The sequence below is a fragment of the Egretta garzetta genome, unplaced genomic scaffold, assembly GCF_000687185.1.
Source record: "Egretta garzetta isolate BGI_Z169 unplaced genomic scaffold, ASM68718v1 scaffold516, whole genome shotgun sequence".
Lineage (NCBI taxonomy): Eukaryota > Metazoa > Chordata > Aves > Pelecaniformes > Ardeidae > Egretta > Egretta garzetta.
In genome coordinates, this window is record NW_009259983.1 from 68203 (window position 1) to 88825 (window position 20623).

Consider the following 20623-nt stretch of genomic DNA (forward strand, 5'->3'; position numbering starts at 1 on the left):
GCTGTTGGTTGGTTGGTCGGTCAAACTACCGGGCCTTTGTTGGCTTTGTCCTGATATTTCTTCTGCATCACTGAAATGTACCAGAGACATCAAGCAGGGAAGAGCAACCTTTTATTTGGCTTTTTTTTTTTTTTTTCCCAGGCTGAGATTATTATGTTCCGTTCATCCATTAGTGTCTAACTAAGAGCTTTCAGAGATGGAAGAACTTTGTTTATTCTGCCTGAGGAGAGATTAGAGAGTCTCTTTCTTCCTCTGGGACTGCCAGTCATTGTTCCTGTTTACAAAGAACATGTATTTTTGTAATTGTAAAAACTGTGCATTTGGGGACTGCTGGGAATTGATTGAAAGGGGAGTAATACATTTCAAACTTGTTTCTTCTGAAGTTACTACCTCCTGGTTGGTTTTGATTCAGATACCATTAGCATCTCTGAAGAAATCCATGCTTCGCTGGAAAAGTCAGTCTCTGCTTTCTAGTAAAGAAACTTTTTCTTTCAAGAGGCAGAGCAGGATTTTTTTGTTGTTGTTGTTAAAATTTAACTCATTTGCGAGTGTACATCAGGGATGATGGTTTGTGGAACCAGGAACGGGAATGCTGCAACCATATAGAAGAATTCAAATTAGACTTACCTAAGCAAGATATGTTGTGCAAATTTTCTGTTTGTTTGTTAATTTGGGGTTTTTTAATTTATTTTTGCTTCCTAGATTTTTCTATTATGACTTTTATTGCAGGATAATTCAAAATAGTAGCAAAGGCTCTGATTCAGCAGGGTACCAAAGTGGTTGCCTATAATTAAATAGGTCAAGGCCAGGTTGGATGGGGCTCTGAGCAACCTGATCCAGTTAGCGGTGTCCCTGCTCACTGCGGGGGGGTTGGACTAGAAGACCTCTAGGGGTCCCTTCCAACCCAAAACATTCTATGATTCTATGAAATAGTTCTGTGCACTATAGTGGGACTATGTGTTTGATTAGAATTAGGTGCATACCTAAACGTCTCATGGGCCTGAGACCAGAAGGAGCAAGCCCAGCAGCTGGCCATGGATGTGTGAGACATTTCCTAAAGGAAATGTTACTAGAGTATTGATTACACTAGTGCTCATTGGAAGAAACAAAACAACATATTTTTTTCCCACTATTTTAAATGTTAACAGCATTGTCTCCTTTCCAATTACTGGCAGAAGTGCTGGAGTTAATACAAAAGTATTTCCAAAACAGCTACAAGTCTGTGGTTTTCAGGACCGCCTTTGCAAAGGTGAAAACTTCTCAGTCTTGTCCTCTGGTGAGCAAAAGGCTCACAGGTGGGAAAGAAGCAAAATTCAGAAACACGTTGATGTGGTGATTGTATTTCTGATTATTGAAACTTCTTAAAAGGATGGGAACCCAACTACTGCTCTTATGTTCTGAGGGGGTTTTGGATTTCTTACGGTCCAGCTGGTATATACTATGATGCTTCTGGACAGTAACACAGCACAATGTTGCTTAGGCTTTCCAGGAGATATTAACACCTCTATTTTTCTGGTATTTTAATTTTAATTTATAAAATATTTTTTATAGAGTCTAACTGACTTTACAGAATGTTTTTTGAAGACTTTTAAGATCTGCAGCTGGGTTTCTATTGTCATTTCACTTTCTTATGTCGGTTTTGCACCATGAAATACAGTCTCTTAAGTGTGTTGTGTTAATGTGATTTCATGATTTGCCTTATTTTGAAATGGAGTCATGGTTTTCTAAATGTTCCGGTGTTTCTTAAATGGCTAAACTGTTTTACTGAAGGCAAGTATATCTGCTTAAGCAGCTTGGAGGTCTTGGGGCCTAAGTGTATGAACATTGTGTGGATCTGTGCTTCACCTATGGACAGTGTTGGGTAGGGAAAAATGTAGGAGGAAGTATTTCTTGTGAGCACATGAAGAGCAAATGCAGAAAGAATTGCAGTGACAATAGACTTTTTAAAAAATCATCAATTAAATGCTAGAAATTTAGCCATCAAATTTATTTTGATTGAATGGAAAATGCATGCTTTCAACACAAAAGAGGGAACCTTGATAACATCTGGAAATTCTCTGTAGGATACTTCCCGGTGTATATTTGGTGAGTAAGAAATGGGAGAACTGGAGAAGTATTTTCTTGTGTTGAACTGGTAGCCTAGTGTGCCTCTACCAAGAGTTTTCTGCTCCAGCCTGACTAGAAGAGCTCGCTGCATTTTACTGGTGACACCAGTCTCTCTTGCTTGTTTTTTTCTGGGTGCTTTTTCTTAATGACATCTTTTAAAAATTCTGTTATGCTCTGTTTATCAGGAGGACAGCAGCTGCTGCTGCTTTAAAGCTTTCCTGGATTATTTTTTTTAATATCTCCTATTTTCATGCCATTTGTAAGTACCATCGTTGATCCCTAACCCTGCAAACATGCCATTTGAAAACAGTTGTATAATGGGCTGTCTATTCTCTATTAATTCAATAATTTTAATCTTAATAAACTTCAATAGTTTTTAAATCTGTTTCTGGTGTTATACCAAGTTTATGTGCTAGTGGCCAGTAACATATTTATTTCATAAGAATGTTGGAAACTTTATCTAACCAATCAGACTGGCAAATATGGAGCAGATTCTACATTAATGTTGGTTACTATGCTTGACATACACCAGAAAAAAAACCTGGATGTAATCTGGTATAACCCTACTGCCCAAGCTCGAAGCAGGCTCTACTCAAAAACATTTATATTTCTCTTTTCTAGCCTTTGTATGGCTGTTCGGTTCCCTCACATGTAAAACCAATTAAGTTATTCAGCAAGGGTGATCATGGGCCATCATACTTGCTTCACTTAGTTCTAGCCTTTAAATGTAAAGGTGTTCAGTGTAAGACATGGTTTTGTTCTTGCATTTTTCATGTAAATTTTCATTGTAAAATGTGGCATATCTGCGATTTTATAACATCTTTATTTTCCGTGGTATTTTAGTTTTATTTTGAAAGAGAATTTAAAAGATCTCTTTGTTTTATACTGACACACTCCGTGGAGCTCATCGTCTATGTGACACAGCGCTGCTAATGCAGAACACAAGGCTGACCTAGCTTTGCTACGCAGGCGAAGAACAGTATGTAAATAAGCGGCGTAAACAGGTCTGAGAGGAAAATCTGTTTCAGTTAAAAAAATGTAAATTGCTTAATGCTGTCTGTCATCAATCCTGTCTCGAAGTGGGATGGTTTAATTGAATATAATACATTTTGTGCTGTTCCGACACTTAAATTGATCAGCTGATCATAACACTTCTTTTGCTGAAGTTCCTGCCTCCTCCTGGCTCCATTATTCTCCTTCCTTACCTTTCTCTGCTTTCTGTTCCTTTTCCTGCACTTCCCCTCTTATTTGTTTTAAATGAAATAGCAGCTTTGCTTTCCTTTGACCATCTGATTTCAAACTCACTAACTTGTTTTTATAATTTCCACTCATCTTAATGTCTTTACTGCTCCTCCCCTATGTGTGTGGCCTAAGCTTAGGCACAGAAGTAGGAGCCAGAAACTTCACATTCAAACTTCCGTGCAAACACTCCCTCCCTCTTTAAGACAAGCCCCAACAGCCTTGCTAGGGACTAGGGGCAGACTTGGTCACTGCTACTACCTTTGGTTTCCCAGGAACAGTGTTAGCCTTGGGAATCTTGTTGAGAAGTGGGCCAGAATTATTCATTTGGAAGCTTTTCAAAAAGGGCAATATTCTGTTGGGGGGAGGGGAGGGGCACGCAACAGAGGAAGGAGCTCTTCATTTTTTACTATTTTCTGTTAAAATGCTAGCATCTTCATTTTCTGTTAAAATACTAATGTATTTTAACTGTCATTTGATGCAGAAGGCAGATTTTAGGACTCTGTTGATTTCCTCACATCTTGTTGCCACTGAGCTTTACTTTTGATTCATTTAACAAATGTTTAGTCCACCCTTGCTCATGTTGTTCAATATACATGCCAGAAGTTTGACTCTTAAAAAATTGCCTGACTTCTCTTTGTAGATCAGGTTCTGATAGTTCTCTTGGCTGTGCACCAGTGGCTTCACAAGTGTGACATTAGTATCTAGAGTAAAGTGTCGGTATTCTGCTTTGAGATCTATTGTATTTGGTTGGATGAAAGGGGAAGGATTGAAAAGTTGATTTACCAAGGCTTCCAGGTGACCTGAGAAGTTAATAAACATGGATGTTGATCCTAACATCATAGGACAATGGGAATTGTAGAACTTGGTTTGTTCATGAGATTACAGCTTCAGCTGATGAACTGATGAAATAGTATCCCTGGACTCTTTAAGGCATCTGGCTTGGTGCTGATGCTCCAATTAAAACATTTGCAAGTGTTACGGCAGTGGGCTAAAAATTGACATACGGAGGGATATAAAAAGACCAGATGTGAAAAATAATTTTCTACTTGATGTATTTGAAAAAAAATTAAAAGGACGTAATTTTTAATCAATTTATTTAGTGTCTTCACAAATAATTTGAAAGAGGACAAAACTGTAGTATGTGAAGTTTGCAGATGACTAGAGCGAAAAGTACGGGAAGCACCATGTAGATGACAGCATTAAAAGCAGATGAAGTTGCCATGGTTGACAGTCAGATGAACATGAGCTGCCAAAGCAAAGTGGTGGCTCGGAGAGAAAATGTGATTCTTGGATGTATACGTAACAAAGTACATGTATTCTGTGGATGAGCTTTGGTTACTAGAGTACCAAGTCTAGTTGTGGTGTCCACAATTTAATATGAAAAAGATGCTGACAACCTAAAAAGGGCTCTAAGAAGAGCTCCAGAACAATTTGATGTCTGGAAAACCTCCCTCACAGAATGAAATTAAGTAGCTCAATAGCATTTAGTTTGTCTAAGAGACGTTTTTGAAATAACAGGGTTACAGTTTGAGGAATGACTCTGCCTCGAGGTACATAACTGCAAGGGAACTAAGAGTCAAGTGCTTCATGCCATAGTAGACCTGTGTCTTGAAGGAGGATATTTGCACCAGAGGCCTTTGTAATCTGTCCCACATAGATGCAGGTTGATCCCGTAGCTGAGAGATGAAGCTTGACAAATCAGAATAGTAAACCTGATTTTAAATAGTGAATTTAGTAATAGTTTACATGGAAAAGCCTTATTTACAAATGTAGTCAATTTTCCATTGCTTGGTGGTTTTTAATCAAAGCTTATATCTTTTGGTCATGCATTAAAGGCTTGACACAGGTCTCCCGTGGTGAAATGTCATAATCTAGATTATGGAGGAGGCCAGCTTTAGTAATCATAAGGGTCTGTATGGCAAGTAGGGCAACTGGTATATATAGAAAAATGTTGCTCAAAGATGACTGCTAAAAATTCAGACCTTTTTTAATTACCACTTGGAAGCTGGAACAGAGAAGAAACTGATACTAGCTAACCTATGGCTCTTTGAAGAAGTTTCATAACTACTACTGGTCTGTGGATGTGGTTTGAGAATCCCTGTAATGCACTGAAACTTCATGGAGATTTTGGTCTTGCACATCTATATTTGATAGTATTATTAGACTTGCGGTTTTCTGCTCATTCATATTTTTCAGGGAGGCTCTTGCACAGATGGATTTTAACATACTAGGTGATGAGATCCTTGTTAGCAATCTCTCTGTTGAAATATCCCTCTGGAAGGTCACCACCGAATGTGTCACTGTGTTGGTACTAGGTAAAATTGGAAAGAAGTCATGACATCAAAACCAAATGAGGTCTTACTTCCCAGAGAGACGCATTAGTTTTGTGCAGAGAGAGATAAAAGGCAGGGGTCAGGAACTGGCATTACACTCCAGAATGCTGAAATAAAGAAACTAGCAAGAAAGGAAACAAAAAAATGACATTAGCCTAAGCACAGACTCCAGCGGAGAGTGAATTGTGTCAACAATCCCCAAAATCACATAGTCTGTTTAGAAAATGTTGGGAAGGCGATATCACAAGTGATGTCATGAAACCTGAATAGATAGATACATGTATGAGTTAGGCTTGTTTATGAGCATCATGCCTAAAGCCAGATGTAGAATCTTTTTGCCTCTTGGCACCCTGGAACATCTTTCAGGTTAGGCATTGCTTAGTCTCTTACCATTACGAGTTACCACATTAAATGGCTTAAATGGTTCTGAGTTTGTCTGAAGATCAGTTAAAACCAAATAACACTAGCCTAATGCGGTAGCAAAGAGGGTTTGACTATTCAGGGAGTCATCTGGACCTGAAGAGAGAGAGAAAGAGAGATGGCAAAATGATGGAGTTTCCACCGACCTGGTAACATCTGGACTGCGTGAGAAGTAAATGCTGGAGCTTCTGCATTGGAAGAGACTTGTCTGCTAAGCAGCGGGAGAAGGAGAGAGGGTCGACGTCCAAAAGTGCTGTTGCAGTGCTGTCCAAGTTGAGCATTAGCCAACTGTCCCTGTTAAGTCCTTAAGAGACTGCCCATTAATTTCCTCCTTCCCAAACAGCAGCCCATACCTTCTCCTTGTAAAGGGAACCTAAAATGTCACAGCAGTTACTTTCACTCACTTTGGTGAGCTCTGCGTCAGGTCAGGCTCATCAAAACTCACGTGTTTGTGCGTTATTGCGCTTGCATGCTGCCTGTAGCTTTTTTTTTTTTTTATCTAACACGGCACATTCACAATCTGCTGTGTGCATAACATGGGTGGGTGGGGTAGATTAATAAAGGAAGAAGGGGATGGGCTTTTAATTTGCAAGTTCCGAGGGATTGTTATGAAGGGCGAGGATGGAGGAAGCAGGCTTCTCGCACCATACAGAGATGCCGTGAGGGCCTTTTGAAGATGTGATTGTTTGTAATTCTCTTGTTTTGGTTTTAGAGGCAGTTGGAAAAGATCTTGCAAACAGTGTACTTAAATTTGCTCCATTAAATTGATTTTTTTCTTGACTGTAATCCCTCGTGTGTATTAAGTAACCTGCGTTTGACTACTTCTGCTTATATGCGTCTACTTTTTGTGTGAGCAACAATGCAGAATATGAACATTTGTCTCCCCCATAAGAATCTCTAACCTCTCCTGCGTAAGCATAATGATTAAAAACTTGGACCACAAATCTGCTTCTGATTCAGACACCACCTGTCTAAGTATTACAGAAAGGTCAAAACAGACTTTCAGCATCAGAGGAACAGAAACCATTAGGAAAAAAAAAACATTAGGAAAAAAACCCCACAAAATTCTGCAGAAGCTACAGAATGGGATTTTTTGTAACTGGGGTTTAATCTTGATTATTTAAAGAATAGAAGTGATGCTAATCAGGTTAGGCATGCTGGCAAGACAGTAGGGAAGAGCAGCAAGACAGTCAAGGAGAAGAGATCCCTCTACCTTCACTGAAGATTAACCTGTCCATGTTGGATGCACTAATATGTAAGAGAAAAGGGAATGTTCGGCAGAAATAGCAGAAGGAAGGCAGTAGATTACACATTTGAGAAGTAGTTGAGAGGCTTGGTTTCTAGTCTTAATTTTGACAGTGTCTTTATTACTCAGAGCATTATTTAATATTTCCACACCTCTTTAAAAAAAAAATCTATAAAATAAAAGTAATATCTGCCTAAGTATGTAAACAAATGGTTGTGACAATTTATAAATGACTGCCTGTATAGTTAAGAAGTCTGTGGAAGCAAGTTGGCAGAGCAGAGGTATTCTCTGTATTCCTAGGATTATGCTTTGCTCTTTCATTTCTTAAAAGCAAGTACAAAGTATATTCAAAACTTGGGTTAGTATAGAGGTATTGCTGGATATGTAACGTGACAATGGTAGTTTGGGAAGCATAGAGTTGAAGGCTCATGAGATTCATCTTCCTAATCTAGCAAGAGCAAATGCTGAAATGCTCTCTGAGAGCTGTCTGGCTGATCTAGCAAAGCCCTGTGGGTGGTTAAGCACAAGACTAAGTTTAGATGTGCCAAACTGGAGATAGCATGCTCGGTACCTGCCATGGCAAAGCACTCCAGAAATGTACCACTCTAGAAGAGCTTAAGGCAAGGATGAAACTCTGTGGAGCCAAACTTTAATAATACGGATGCAGCCCAAAGGAGGGGGTTGGCTGGGAGTTTGCAATCCCTATTTCGTGGTGAGCCTATATACACTACCAGTCTGTTGTTTTCAGTTCTCTGTAAAAGCATAACAATTTGGTGGTGTAATACCAGGTAGCTACCAGGTCAACATTTATCACTATTTAATTGTGGAGATTGTCCTGTAGGAAAAAAAAAAATGTACATAAATCCCCTTAGAATGCAGTTCTTGGAAGTACAACATCTAGCCACTAATGATAGGATAGCATGGGCGTATAAAAAAAAATTAAGCATGGGGAACTTTTAGCATAAATACTAAATGTCTTACGTGTTTCCCAAGAATTAATTTTAATTGTGAATGCCATAGCTTAATAATTGTGTTCACTGCATCTCTGAAGAGATACTCATATGAACAACGTGGGCTCACGCTGCAACATAAGAATGTGTGGCATCGTTACCTTAGCTTTACCATGTTGGTTTTTTTTTAACAGGGAATGTAGGGTTGGGTGGGGACCTATGAACTTCGTTCATTTATTTTCCTCTTCAGGGAATTTTTCTATATACTGTGCAGTGTTCCAAAATCTATGATTAGTGACTGTTACGTGATTGATGCAATGATGAGAGCGGGGAAAGCCCTACACATTGTAGGGGGTTGGTAGTGAGAAGTGATAAGCTGCTTTTGAGCTGCTCATTTGAGCCCAATGAGCAGTAAGCAGGCTGTTCTCCAGTCCCAAGTACCAAGTGTGGCACCAGCTACTGTGTCTATGGTGTTTAGGCTGTAGAAGGCAATCTTGACTCTTTGGGAAAACAAACCAATTTTACCCTAAACCATCCAAGAGGCCTGTTTCCAGCAAAGTGAGCTTTCGTGCTGTAAACTTTATTCTTTCAGCGCGAGTCATTTGGTTTCAGTCAAAGATCCATTTAAAACTGGGCCCTGGCTAAGGGGTAGAAGAGGTTCACAAAAAGCAGCTTCAGTGGTGAAGCAAGCGGCAGCGGTGCGTGCTTGCTTGTTCCTGCCTGTGGAGTGGCATTCATTGCCCCTTCGTTTGGGCTGGTACAAATCACTGTGCTGTAAACTGGATTGTGGGCTGAATTTTTCCTGATGGAAACTTCTGCTCCCCCCCTTGATTTTATCCAAGGCCATGGCCCTACTGAGAGCCCTGCTTGGCTGAGTTAAGGGTGGGAAGAGATAGCTGAGGTTGAGAAGGAAGGCATGGAAATTTCTAAAGCTGGTTCCGCTGACAAAGTCAGCGTGCTGAGGAACTACACCCTAAAGCAAAAGGTTCAGGAATGTAGAAACACTAGAATATAAACCATGAAAGGGTGTGGGGAATTGCTTCCAGGTTTAGGTTTATTTTATGCAGTAAAGTTTTGATACTTTTTTTTTTTTTTTTTTTTTTTTTTTTTTTTTTTACTTGTTGATTTTAAGATGCTTATCTGCTGAATTGCATTCTTTTGGTTTTGCACACTATGGAATTTCATAGCGATCTGTCCAAGCCTAGCTAGAAGAAAGTAATACAGGCATATATTTCAAATACAAACAAGAAGGGTGAAGTGAAAAAAGTTTTGGGAAAAAACATGATGGTGAAGGGAAGACTATGAGGAAGACAAAACGATAAAAGAACAGGGTGCTGGTGATCTGTACTGGCAATACTTAACGAAAGCAAGGATCTCATTTGTGGTCTGCAGACCAGTTCCATAAAGAGTGATATCCTGAAGCAAGGAAGAACGTCTGGTGGAGATCAACCTCATAAGTACAGGGAATTCCTGTTCATGTCAAGTGTATCAGCATCAGGAGAAGCTATGCAGATCTGAGGAGGGTGTTTTAAAAAAAAAAAAAAACAACAACAAAAAACCCCCAACCAACCAAACAAAAAAAAAAAAACCAAAAAACACCACCAAAAAACTAGGAGGGAGGAAATAGGTTACATACTGAGAAGCACTTTTATTAGTGTGCCAGATTGCCCAGAAGTGAATGTGACGTCTCCTTCATGAAACACATTAACAGCAGAAGAAATTAGTAGGATAGAATATTAATTCATCTGTTCTGTCTTACAGGGAGGCAAAGAACAGCCAAGACTTTGTCTCATGCTCTCCCTGAAAAAGCATCTTTGTGTTTATGAATGCATTATGAAAGATTACCTGAGGTGATCTGAAAGTACACGGTTTTCAACTTGAAGAGGATCTATAAGAGAGGAAGGAGCTTTTCTTTTGATGTATCTGAAAAGATCTGAAAGATCTTGAAAACCTTAATTGCAGGAGAGTTCTGTTCACATTTTTGTTCAGGGAATGTTGTCTCTGAGCAGCTGAGAGGGAAACTAACATTCAGTCAGACTGGCTTTTGTGTTTTGTATGTATATCAATGTATATTTCACTCGGATGCCCAATCCACGATAGGATGAAAACCTTTCTTTTCAGAAGTCTTACTGAGACATGCTTACCTGTGGTTAACAGTCAGTAGCGGTAGGAGTACCGGTATGTCTAAATCCTTTCTCCAAATCCTGGCAGATTTTCACCAAAATGCAAATAATGATTTTTTATTTTTAAACAGCTTTCAGTTCATCCCTTCATACAAATTCAGAAATAAGGGCTTGTGCATTTGTCAGTAGCAAAGCTAAATTTCTAAAACTGATGAAGAAGGGCTTTTGAAGTGCTTATGACCTCATTGCCAGACTGAGGGTTTCTCACATGATATATTGGTGTGAAGTTATTTTTCTTCAGCTTATGGTACGTGATGCAGGAAGTGATGTCTGTCATTAACATCCTCTAAGGTTTTCCTTGATACGTTTTTGCTTTTAAGTTGCAAGTAGCATAAAGGTTTTAATTAAAATGTTCTCTGCTGCATTGTGCTTAAGGGTCGTTTTAAGAATCGGGAGGGGAGTGAGGGGAATGGTTCCCTTCATTCCAAAGATGGGCTCTGAAGAAAATTTTGACCAAGGTAAATTGGCAATAAGGACACACATGACTTTGGACTTCTGACTTTTAAAATGGAACAGCAGGTGTTGCCTTGGTGATAATAACATGCCTGTTGTCCCCTTTCTAAAATTTCTTCTGAATTTGCCTGCAGACTCCCATTAGGTCTGTTCAGTGAAGTTCTGTTAAATGTGGTAGCTGTGATTTGCGATGATTCCATCTCCCCTGAGTACATTCCACTCGATCACAGTCCTCAGTGGAAGGACTGTGGGTGTCTTCTAGCTGGCAGGTGTGCCGCATAGTGCTATGGCAATGAATGCTGCTGTAGTGGATGACTGATCAACTACAGTATTGTTTTTCCAGCAGAAAATAATACAGAAAGCTTGGTTTTTTTCAGCTGGAAGAGCTGAAATGCTGTGCGCCATTTCTGAATGCTTGAGTTTGAAAACCTCTGTATGAGGTGAAACAGGAATTTTGCTTCCATGTTCAGCTTTTTGGGGCATGGCTTTTTCAGTTTGCAGTATGTGCAGAGTATGGGCTATGGTTTGGAAAATTTGTTCTTCTGTCCTTTTAAGGTAATGCTCTCTTGTGTTTAAATTGAATGATACTGCATTGGCTCTCAGGTAGACTTGAATAATCCAAGTTCTCAGTGTTACAAAATATGTTTGTTTTTCAGTTCTGAAAACAAAGGGAGTGAAGCCATAAATTTGAAGAGCAACCAAAAGGAAAGCACAACTCTGCCTGCAGTTTTGAAGGTATGATTTTTATTTACTAATGTTTAATTGAGCTAAAGCCTGCCACCTCTGCTTGTGACTACTTGCAGGTGTTCTGCTGTTGGATGTATTCCTGCACTGCGATGTAGCATCTGGTTGCCATATTCTGGGTTAGGGTCCATTATGCCAGGGTACTAATACAGATGCAGAAGGCAGAAAAACTGTCTGTGCTTTACATGCTTAAAACAAAATTCATGTCTTTACTCACATTAAAGAAGGGGGAATCTAGTGCTAATTCTACAATCAGCCAGTGAAGAAGGAAGATAGTATTTTTATCAAACGATGGTTTCAGGCGTTCCTCTAAAGCACCATTTCTATATAATTTGTGACTATCTAACCAGCAAGTCTTTGCCTGCCTGAAGGTCTGCTGGTTGCCAACCAAAGCACTGTAATATCTTTCTGCTGAAATTCGTATGCATATTGGCTCTTCTTTGCCCGTGTTATCCATGTTAATCATGCTTGTCTTGTCCTGTAAGCATTTTACTGCAAAAAAGAGACATGCTTCTCTGTGATCAGGGCTTCCTCCTATGTCACTTGACACAAAGTGGTGGTTGCCTATAAAGTTGTGTTTAGATTTAGTCAGTTATCATAAATAATTATGTAAAGGACAGGACCTGGTGATAACAGCCGTCTTTGCTGCTGTCACATCATGCCCTGCACAGAGCCATTCTAGTGATTCATTCACCAAGAATTTTTGCTTGGGTTTTGTTCCTTTTCCTAGTCGTTTTCGTTTAATGCAGATAATATTGTGGGTTATTCCCCCAAAGGGTCTTGAATAGTCTGCCAGATTTATCTGGGGATACAGTAGGCTTCTTAACACTTAGAATCGGAGATTTCTATCCTGTGTTGCATTTATTGAGCACTAATGGTGTATGGAGAAGGAAGTGGTCTTCTTCCTGTACGGCCTACAGTCTCTATGTAGTTAAATCTTCAGTATATAGGGACCGTTTGTTTGGGCTTTGCCAAAGGTGAAGAGACATTGCACTTGCCTCTACAAAGACTCGGTTCAGCCCATCAGGGTTATTAGCTCAACAACAATTCCGTGGTGAATGTAGTTTATCTATCTACATCAAGGTGGGAAACAATGTGGTGATGTTTGTTCAGAAGCCCTGTGGATTCAAGCCAACTCTGTCAGTTCTGAGCTCCTAGAAAATGCCACTGAATGCCTTCCTGTTACCATAAATCACGGACTATTGATTTTATGCCTTGAAATGCAGGCAGAAAGGATTCTGATAAACCAGAGGAGATTCTACTATAATAGAAGCAAATTTTCTGCGTTTAAAAAAACCCCCCTTATTTTTCTACACTAGATCAGGGAAAAACTCTAAAACAGATTTTGCTTTTGAAGAAAATTTTGATTGAGGAAGGGGAATCATTAGCATATGTGCACAGGCCTGCGACACCAGGAATTGCTTAAAAGGAAGTATGAAGAGGGCTAGGTGTCAAGGAACAAGCAGATGCATAGGTGGAGCAAAGGGAGCATAGAAGGTTTAAGTTACCTAAGAGTGTTTCTTCCTTGCCAAAAACTAGATCTCATTTATTTTTTAATTTTAAAAAGCCCAAATTCAGAATCTTTCCTGTTCAATCTGAATTAATTGCAGTAGTCTTCTACTCAGAATTTGTGATTTTGTAATACTATACTAATTGGTACCAATATTGATGCTATCAAGTTTTGTTTCAAATATCTGATCTGTTTTCTTTGTCTTGCCACAACTTTTTATTTAATTATGTTGTCTTTGACTTATGTTTAGAAGTCTAAGGTGTTGCAGTATACATTACATGATCTTTGAAATAATACCAGGTGTTTGTGTAGGCTTTATAAGAAAGGTGTGGTTTTCATATTGCTAGAATGTGCTGTCTGTTCAACTGAGAGCCTCCTTTCTAACTTACTTCCCTCTTTCTTAAGTTGATCAAAAATCTTGAGATATACTTGAACAGTTTCATATGCATAGTAATGAGTACTTTTAGCACTATAATTGTATATCTTGTGTGCACTGAAATTACAACTAGGTAGTAAAAACTGATTCAGAGGAGGTGGAGAAAGTACTTATTTTCTACTGCTGCCTCACCCCCCCTTTTTTGGGAAGAATTTTTTTTTCCCCCCTACCACTACTCTCTCCAACACACACTTGTATTTTGATGGCACCACACTGTCCAATGCCTGACATTGGCCAAAAGAAGCAGTCTTGTGCAAAGATCATTAGAATGCAGCTGAATAGTTGGAGACGACTATCTCAGTTGAAAGGGGTAATGTATGGTATTGAAAGATAGTCCAGTTTTATTCACTGAGTCAAGGTTACTATGGGCTGAAAAAATATAATTTTTTGTTGTTATTGAAAGTGTACATTGTGAGGAATGTCTAAATCTGTATACCTACATGGATCGTATTTGAGCAGGTTTCCATACGTGTCCATGTCTCAGAACCGTGCTTCTACCTAGTCATTTCAGGTGGATGATGACTAAAAGTTGAAACCGTATTGTGTCTGTCTGTCACCAAGTTAATGAGCTATCATGTTTCTGATAGACTTACATGTAGACTTACATGCTCTGATTTTGTATATTCATTGGCCATCTCAGCAGGAGGCTGCGGGCAAAATAGCAGAGGAACTGTAAGTCTCTGATTTAGCAGCGAAGGTCAGACATCTAAATTATAGCTGACTGGGTGAGTGGAGCTGGGAAACGTGCTGAGCTACGGTAGCTCTTTGGCTCTTCTGAGCACTTCAGTTACTAGTTCTGTACTTTACCCCTGCTATTTTCCCTGCGATGAAATATTTAGCTCGTGGAGGGAGGAAAAAAGATATTTTAATACTCACCTTATGAAAATATGAAGCGTAATCTTTCTATGCCAAGCTGACTTTATCAATTATCATTTGATCACTTTTGAGAAAATATTACTGAAATACATTTGCCATGCCTATTAATTAATTGCCAGAAAGTACGCCACCACCCACCACTATTTATTTACAGATTTTGTTTTGCTTCTCTTCCTTTGAATTAGAGCTTTAAACAGTGCTCTTTCTGGGTAAATGCTCCATTTGAGCGATATGATTGTTGAGCAGATGGTTGTGTGGATGTAAACAGTTCTTGAACTTCATGTTTAGTCTTCTAAGTATCTGCATTACATGGTGTCCAGTACACGTTAGTGTATCATTAACCTCACTTCCAGTGCTACTGGGACTTTGTTTTTAAAAGGAATATTGCAACAGTGCTTCCTGCAGAAGTATGTTTCACATACTTTTGCTTTTGGTAATGCCCTTAAAACAGAGGTTTACGACTGGGACATAGGTATTAGTTGGATTGTGTGGAACAGCTACCAAATAAGCTAACACTGCAAGCCACGTGCTGGAGAATGCCGTGTTAGTACAGTTCAGGAGAAGTTGCACAACACTCTCACTGCACGTGCTTGTGCTGCAAGTCTAACCTGGCTCCTACCCGTATTACCATACTGTAGTAGCAGCTGCAGTGATAGCTGCTTGGGTTAGTTTCAGCAGTAGTTAATGGCTTAGGTCCCAGGCTTGCCCTGTCTGAGGTTTGCATCCAGCTGAAGGCTTTGCTGTGACAGCGTAGGCAAATTCACTTGCTCGCCAATCGCCCCCAGATATCCCTCCTGCAGTGGTGCGTGGAGGAAATAGCATGATTGCCCATAACTGATTAGGAAGAAGTTCTTAAGCATCTCAGCACAGGCACTACTATGTGAGCTCTGTCAGGCAAATAAAAAAGTTTGAAAAAGTAGGTGAAAATACAATATACCAGATATATAATTTAGACTTCAGTATTTTGGTAGCGTTAAGTATTTTATAATTTGGCCCATAGGCTCAAGCCTGGCTGCTAGTCGCCTGGATTAACAAGAGGCAGTCTCAACCTGCATAGAAAACACAGGGACAGAAAATACTGCAAAGATTATCTGGTTCACTCCTCTGCCCCAAGGTGAGGTCTCTGTATCTATGTCATACTTGATTGAAGTTTGTCTAACTTGTTCTCAAAGACCTCCAGGGATGGAGATCTCTAAGATCTCTGCAACTTCATCAGACAACTGTTCTACCGATTTCATAAACCTTATAATTAGAAAGTATTTTCCTTAACATCCCATCTAAAGCTTCCTTGCTACAAATTAAACCTGTTGCTAATTGTCCTCTGACAAGTACTCCTGTATACTGTGAACATGGAGAAGACATTATTCTATAGCCCTGCTTTCTCACATGAATTTCATTGCAAGGTAACAAAGATTGCTGTATTTAAATGGTAGACACAGTATTAAAATTTGATGTCAAGGACTGCAATTATGTGATAAGATGGAGCCAGATTCTTTTTGGAGTTGCAACAAATAGGACAAGAGGCAACGGGTGCAAACTGGAACATGGGAAATTCCAGTTGCCTGTAAGAATTTTTATTTTTTTTTTTCTTTTTTTCCCCCCTTTACTGTAAGAGTGGTCAGATATTGGAACAGCTTGCCCAAGGAGGTTACAGAACATTCATCATTGGAAATACGCAAAACACAGCTGGATGAAGCCCTGCTCTAACTGGAGCTGCTTTGAGGAGCAGTTTAGACTACATAACCTCCTCAGCCACATTCCTTTCAGCCTAATTTGTTCTGTAGTTCCCTGTCACGTCATTTTTCATCCAGTGTGTGAATTCACATAAGTTTTAAAAAAAAGTCCCATGAACTTGCTCAATATGTGTAGCTGTTCGTACTGAATGTACCTGATTCTGACTTTATAATTAGTTTTAAGTTCTGCAGGGAGTTAGAAAGCGAAATTAAGCCCAAGTGTCTTAATTAACCACATACTTTTCCATATAGCGTGGGGTTTTTTTCACATTGTCATGGTTTTATTTTATATTGTCTTTATTTCATATGTGTGTCACCTGAGTAATGTCTGCTCAGCCTATGTGTGAATGCCTGCTGAATGCCTGTGTCTTAGACCTAGTAATTAGAAATCAGAGAGGGGTTCTTTGTCCTTTGGGAGTTTAGGGAGGTGGACTATTACTGACAACCATGAGTTTTTGAAAAACCCAAGAGTTACTTTTAAAAACTGTTGCTGCCCACAACAGCAAATGAAAGACAAAACTAAAATGGTTTTGGAATTTGCATAGTCAAGATTTTTCTTGTGGAACCTGAAGGCAGATCTTTTTCTCTCTGGCCACGCTGTAGACTTCTATTGAAATGGAATTTTATAGGTGAGTACATAGCACCTTCTGGTTTCCCAGGACACTTTGTTAAATTAATGGTGTTAACAGCTGTATGTGTTCAGGAAGACATTTCAATATAATCCTATCTAAAGTCCTGGTAAATTCCTTTGTTGTACTGAAGAGTTTTAGAACGGATGACCCTGAAATGTGCTTCCTTCTGTACTAGTTTTAGTTCTTCAAAGAAAGGATCTTGAGCAGGGAACTTCATTTCAAGATGCGTGAAAGTGTAGTACTGGGGGAATTTAAAGGAAAGAACAGAATCAAGACAGACAATTTAATTCTATTCTTTCTGGCTCCACATTAGACCTTGTAGTAATAAGGCGATGGTTACATACTGAGAAGTGAGTATCAATTCTTAATCTTTAATCAGAGCTTCGTAATAATTTCAGGAGAAAATTCAGAAGGGAGAGATTTTGAAGTAACTGCAAATGATATAAAGAGAATTTTTTAAATTAAAAAGTTTACTTTGTCATTCTAGAGACTTTCACTGAGTTTACAATTCCCCGTAAAGGTGACCTAGCAGAGACTTTATTTCTAATTGTACCTCCTTTTTTTCTACCTTTTCATTTGAAGTGTTCACCCTTACCACCTTGGTTTTTGTTCTCTTGTCAGGAAAGGTGAGCCTGGATACTTCCTCAGATTTTAGAAGAACATTAGAGTTTCAGAGAACATCTGTTTCATCTTTTCTTTCCTCATCTGACAAATTAAATCTACATTAAGGACTCCTTGGTGTTTCAAGAATTCAAATGGATAAACAAATTTTAAAGTCCCAGCAGTGAACTTTCAACAGAGGCAGTTGTCTTTCCAAATGTTAAATAGTCATTGCATTTAAATAGGTTTATTTTTAAAAATGCAAAACTGATACAATTTAACTAAAAGTCCCTTACTGTTGTTTAACTTTTACTCCTGGTTATGAAGATGCCATAATTTCATTAGTTTTCTAGTTACTCTTGTCTTCCTGGGTTGTCATGACCTGATTTTTTCATGTCAAAACAACCAAAGGAGGATGTGGAAAGAAAACTTCATAGTGTGAAAAAGCCAAAATATTCATAAGTTCAAAGCATCGGTTATTTGTAGAGATAGAGAACTCACCTTTAACTTAAATCCCCCCAGAATGCCAAAGTCGTCTTTGTTAATCTGGGGGGGTGGGGGGGGGAGAGGGAAGCTTTGCTTTTTCTGATTATTTAAAAGGTATTATTTAGTTAAGACTAAACAGTTTTTGATGGAACTCCCTTGTGTTATCTCCATCACCGCTGTAATTACTGGCATAAATAGGAAAAACCGACTTTGGCCATGTGTTTTTTAAATCCGTTTTTCTCAGGAATGCTAGCAACAGTGGCCTTTTAGGAGTTCTCTGCTTTTCATGTATTTCACTGTCTGATAGTCCTTTTTCCTGAATTTTTCTTAATACTATGCCAATTTTCTTAAACAAGTCTTGTTCCTAATCTATATGTGTCACTATGTCTGGTTCTTTTTCATTAGGTTTCTGTATGTATTTGCCTCCCGTTGGTTGAGAATGCCTAACTCCTTTTTCTCACAGTAGTTGAAAAAACAAAAGCTTATTTCATGTGTGAATTTAATGAACCTCAGTGTGTCCTGCTCATTGCAAGCAAGTGGGAGATTACACCAAAGATGCTTTAGCCTCCCAGAGAAGGGAAACCTGCTGAAAAACATGCAGTAGTGACTCGTCATGGGGATGTACTAGTCTGCCAGCAACTCAAGCTATTTCGCTGTGGATTTTGTTTAGCGTACAAAATTTACATACTGTATCACTGTTCAGATTGAATGAGATGCTCATAATTGCTAAATGAAATGCAGCCATCTTAACTGTGTTGAAAGGTCAAAACTTAGGCTAGGAACACCGTTAATTTTCCGGTATTAGAGGCAGCAATGCCTAAACGTGCTACTTTGTGCACCCAATACTTTCATCTGAAGTTCTTAAACTATTTCTATGTGCTACCAAACAGAAATTCTGGAGTAGTAGACTGTTTCTCAGATGAGCAAATTGGGATGTTGAGGTTAAATGGCTTGTTGAAGGTCCCTAGGGTGAATCGATGGTGATCCTAAAATCCTGATAGCTGGCTGTCTTCTCTCACAACTGCAGGTGAGATGGGGTGGTTAAAGCGCGCGAGCATATCTGCGCGATAGGCAGAACGTCCTCTACCAGCAGCTCCCAGCACAGCAGGACAGACAGTCTGTGAGATGTCTCCAAGGGACTGTCTGCAGTTTCTGCTGTGCAATGAGAGTTTGTTCACGGGGAGTGAAATCCAAAATATCTGGCTGTTGTGGCTGGAAGCTAATTCGTTGTTCACGGAGATCTGTGTTTTAATGCTGTTAATGTTTTCATTTCATTCACTTGTTAGGGCAATAAAAGAGATTGTATTCTTGGCAGACGGACGTAACCCCTGCCGAATGAGAACCTCTTGCAATTTGAACTTTTGCCACCCAACTGCTGAGAGACAGCGGCTACCAGGGCGGCTGTTCCCAGCTGGTACGGGGGGCGAGGCAAACCTGGCGAAGCAGCCCCTCTTCAGGGTGCCGTTGCGCTGCTGGAGCTGCTCTCTGCACTTTGGGGGGGCTGTTCGTGCTGGTGGCAAGCCCTGTGCCTGACTGCATAGGTACAGTTAGGCTTTGGGCATATGTCTGTGCTACAGTCAGGAGTGGATTACAGCCTGAAAAACATACCTAGTCTACTATTGAATAAATTAGCTCAGATAAGAATCACGCTTGAGACATGACATCATGGGCTTGTCTTCTGAGTCCCGGCTGCCAAAGCTTCTCTGCACCAGCAAGGTGAGACCACACTACCTGACTGCACAGTAGTTACGGCTTCGGTTATCGCTGCAGTCCCTTCAGTCACCTGATTTAAGTCATAATCTTGTTTCACGCTCTGCCAGGCTTCCCCTCTGCACCAGCCTCGTTGCATGTGAGGTGACAGGACCATAGGATAATTCAGGTTGAAGGGACCCCAGGATGTCATGTAGCCCAACCTCCTGTTTAAAGCAGGCTCAGCTATAAGGTCAGGCCAGGTTACCCAGGGCTTGTCCTGTGAAACTTTGAGTAACGAGTTGCTAAAGGAATAAAAGCTAATTAAAGCTTTATGAAGCATGTCACGAGCAGGAGAGCTCACAGAGTGGGAAAGGGGAAGCAAGGGGAAGACTGATGACAGTCCGTATGTAAAAGGAGCAGAAAGACAACACTGTGGCAGGAAAACTTTTTTCCTTGCGTCAGCAAGGGTCTCAAAGGGAATCTGGCAGGTAGGTTTTCATCCCAAACCTATCATTTGTGTGGTAAGCCTGAGAAACTGTTCAGATTGCTGTGACACTGGAAGAGGATTTTTTTTTTTTTTTTTTTAAACCAGTGACATGAAGTGTAACTAATATGAGAGTCACTGGTATTCTCCCAGTGTTGTGAATATCAAACTGCTCAAGCCTAATTGCGACACAGATGCAACCGCTCTGTCGAGGTCAACTAAAAGCCCTGACTGTTGAAAACCGGTGGGATATACCAGGGAAAGGATTACTTTGTGTATACCCTACGCCCTTGCCTTTTTTCCCTGAGCATTTGCTGGGGGCTTCTGTCAGAAAAGAACTCAGAGAGAGGCATGGGAAATAATAAGTGAAAGTTATCTTGATGTTGCCTTGTGGAATTGCCATCATACTGCTGCGTTCGTCAGACACTTGTGCCTGAAGGCTCCCGCTGTGTTAAAGGCTTACTGGCTTTACAGTTCATGTGCTTTCGTTTCAGTAA

The 20623-nt window shown here is 39.8% G+C and overlaps 1 protein-coding gene across 1 annotated transcript in view; it reads left to right on the forward strand.

The window, feature by feature from the left end:
• Nucleotides 1-11592: 11592 nt before the first annotated feature.
• The window catches only part of CRYBG3 (crystallin beta-gamma domain containing 3), a 76764-nt gene continuing 67733 nt past the window's right edge, over nt 11593-20623 (forward strand). The window contains exon 1 of the mRNA XM_035895974.1: nt 11593-11668. The gene's annotated coding sequence lies outside the window, so the exon portion shown is untranslated. The remainder of the gene's footprint in view (nt 11669-20623) is intronic.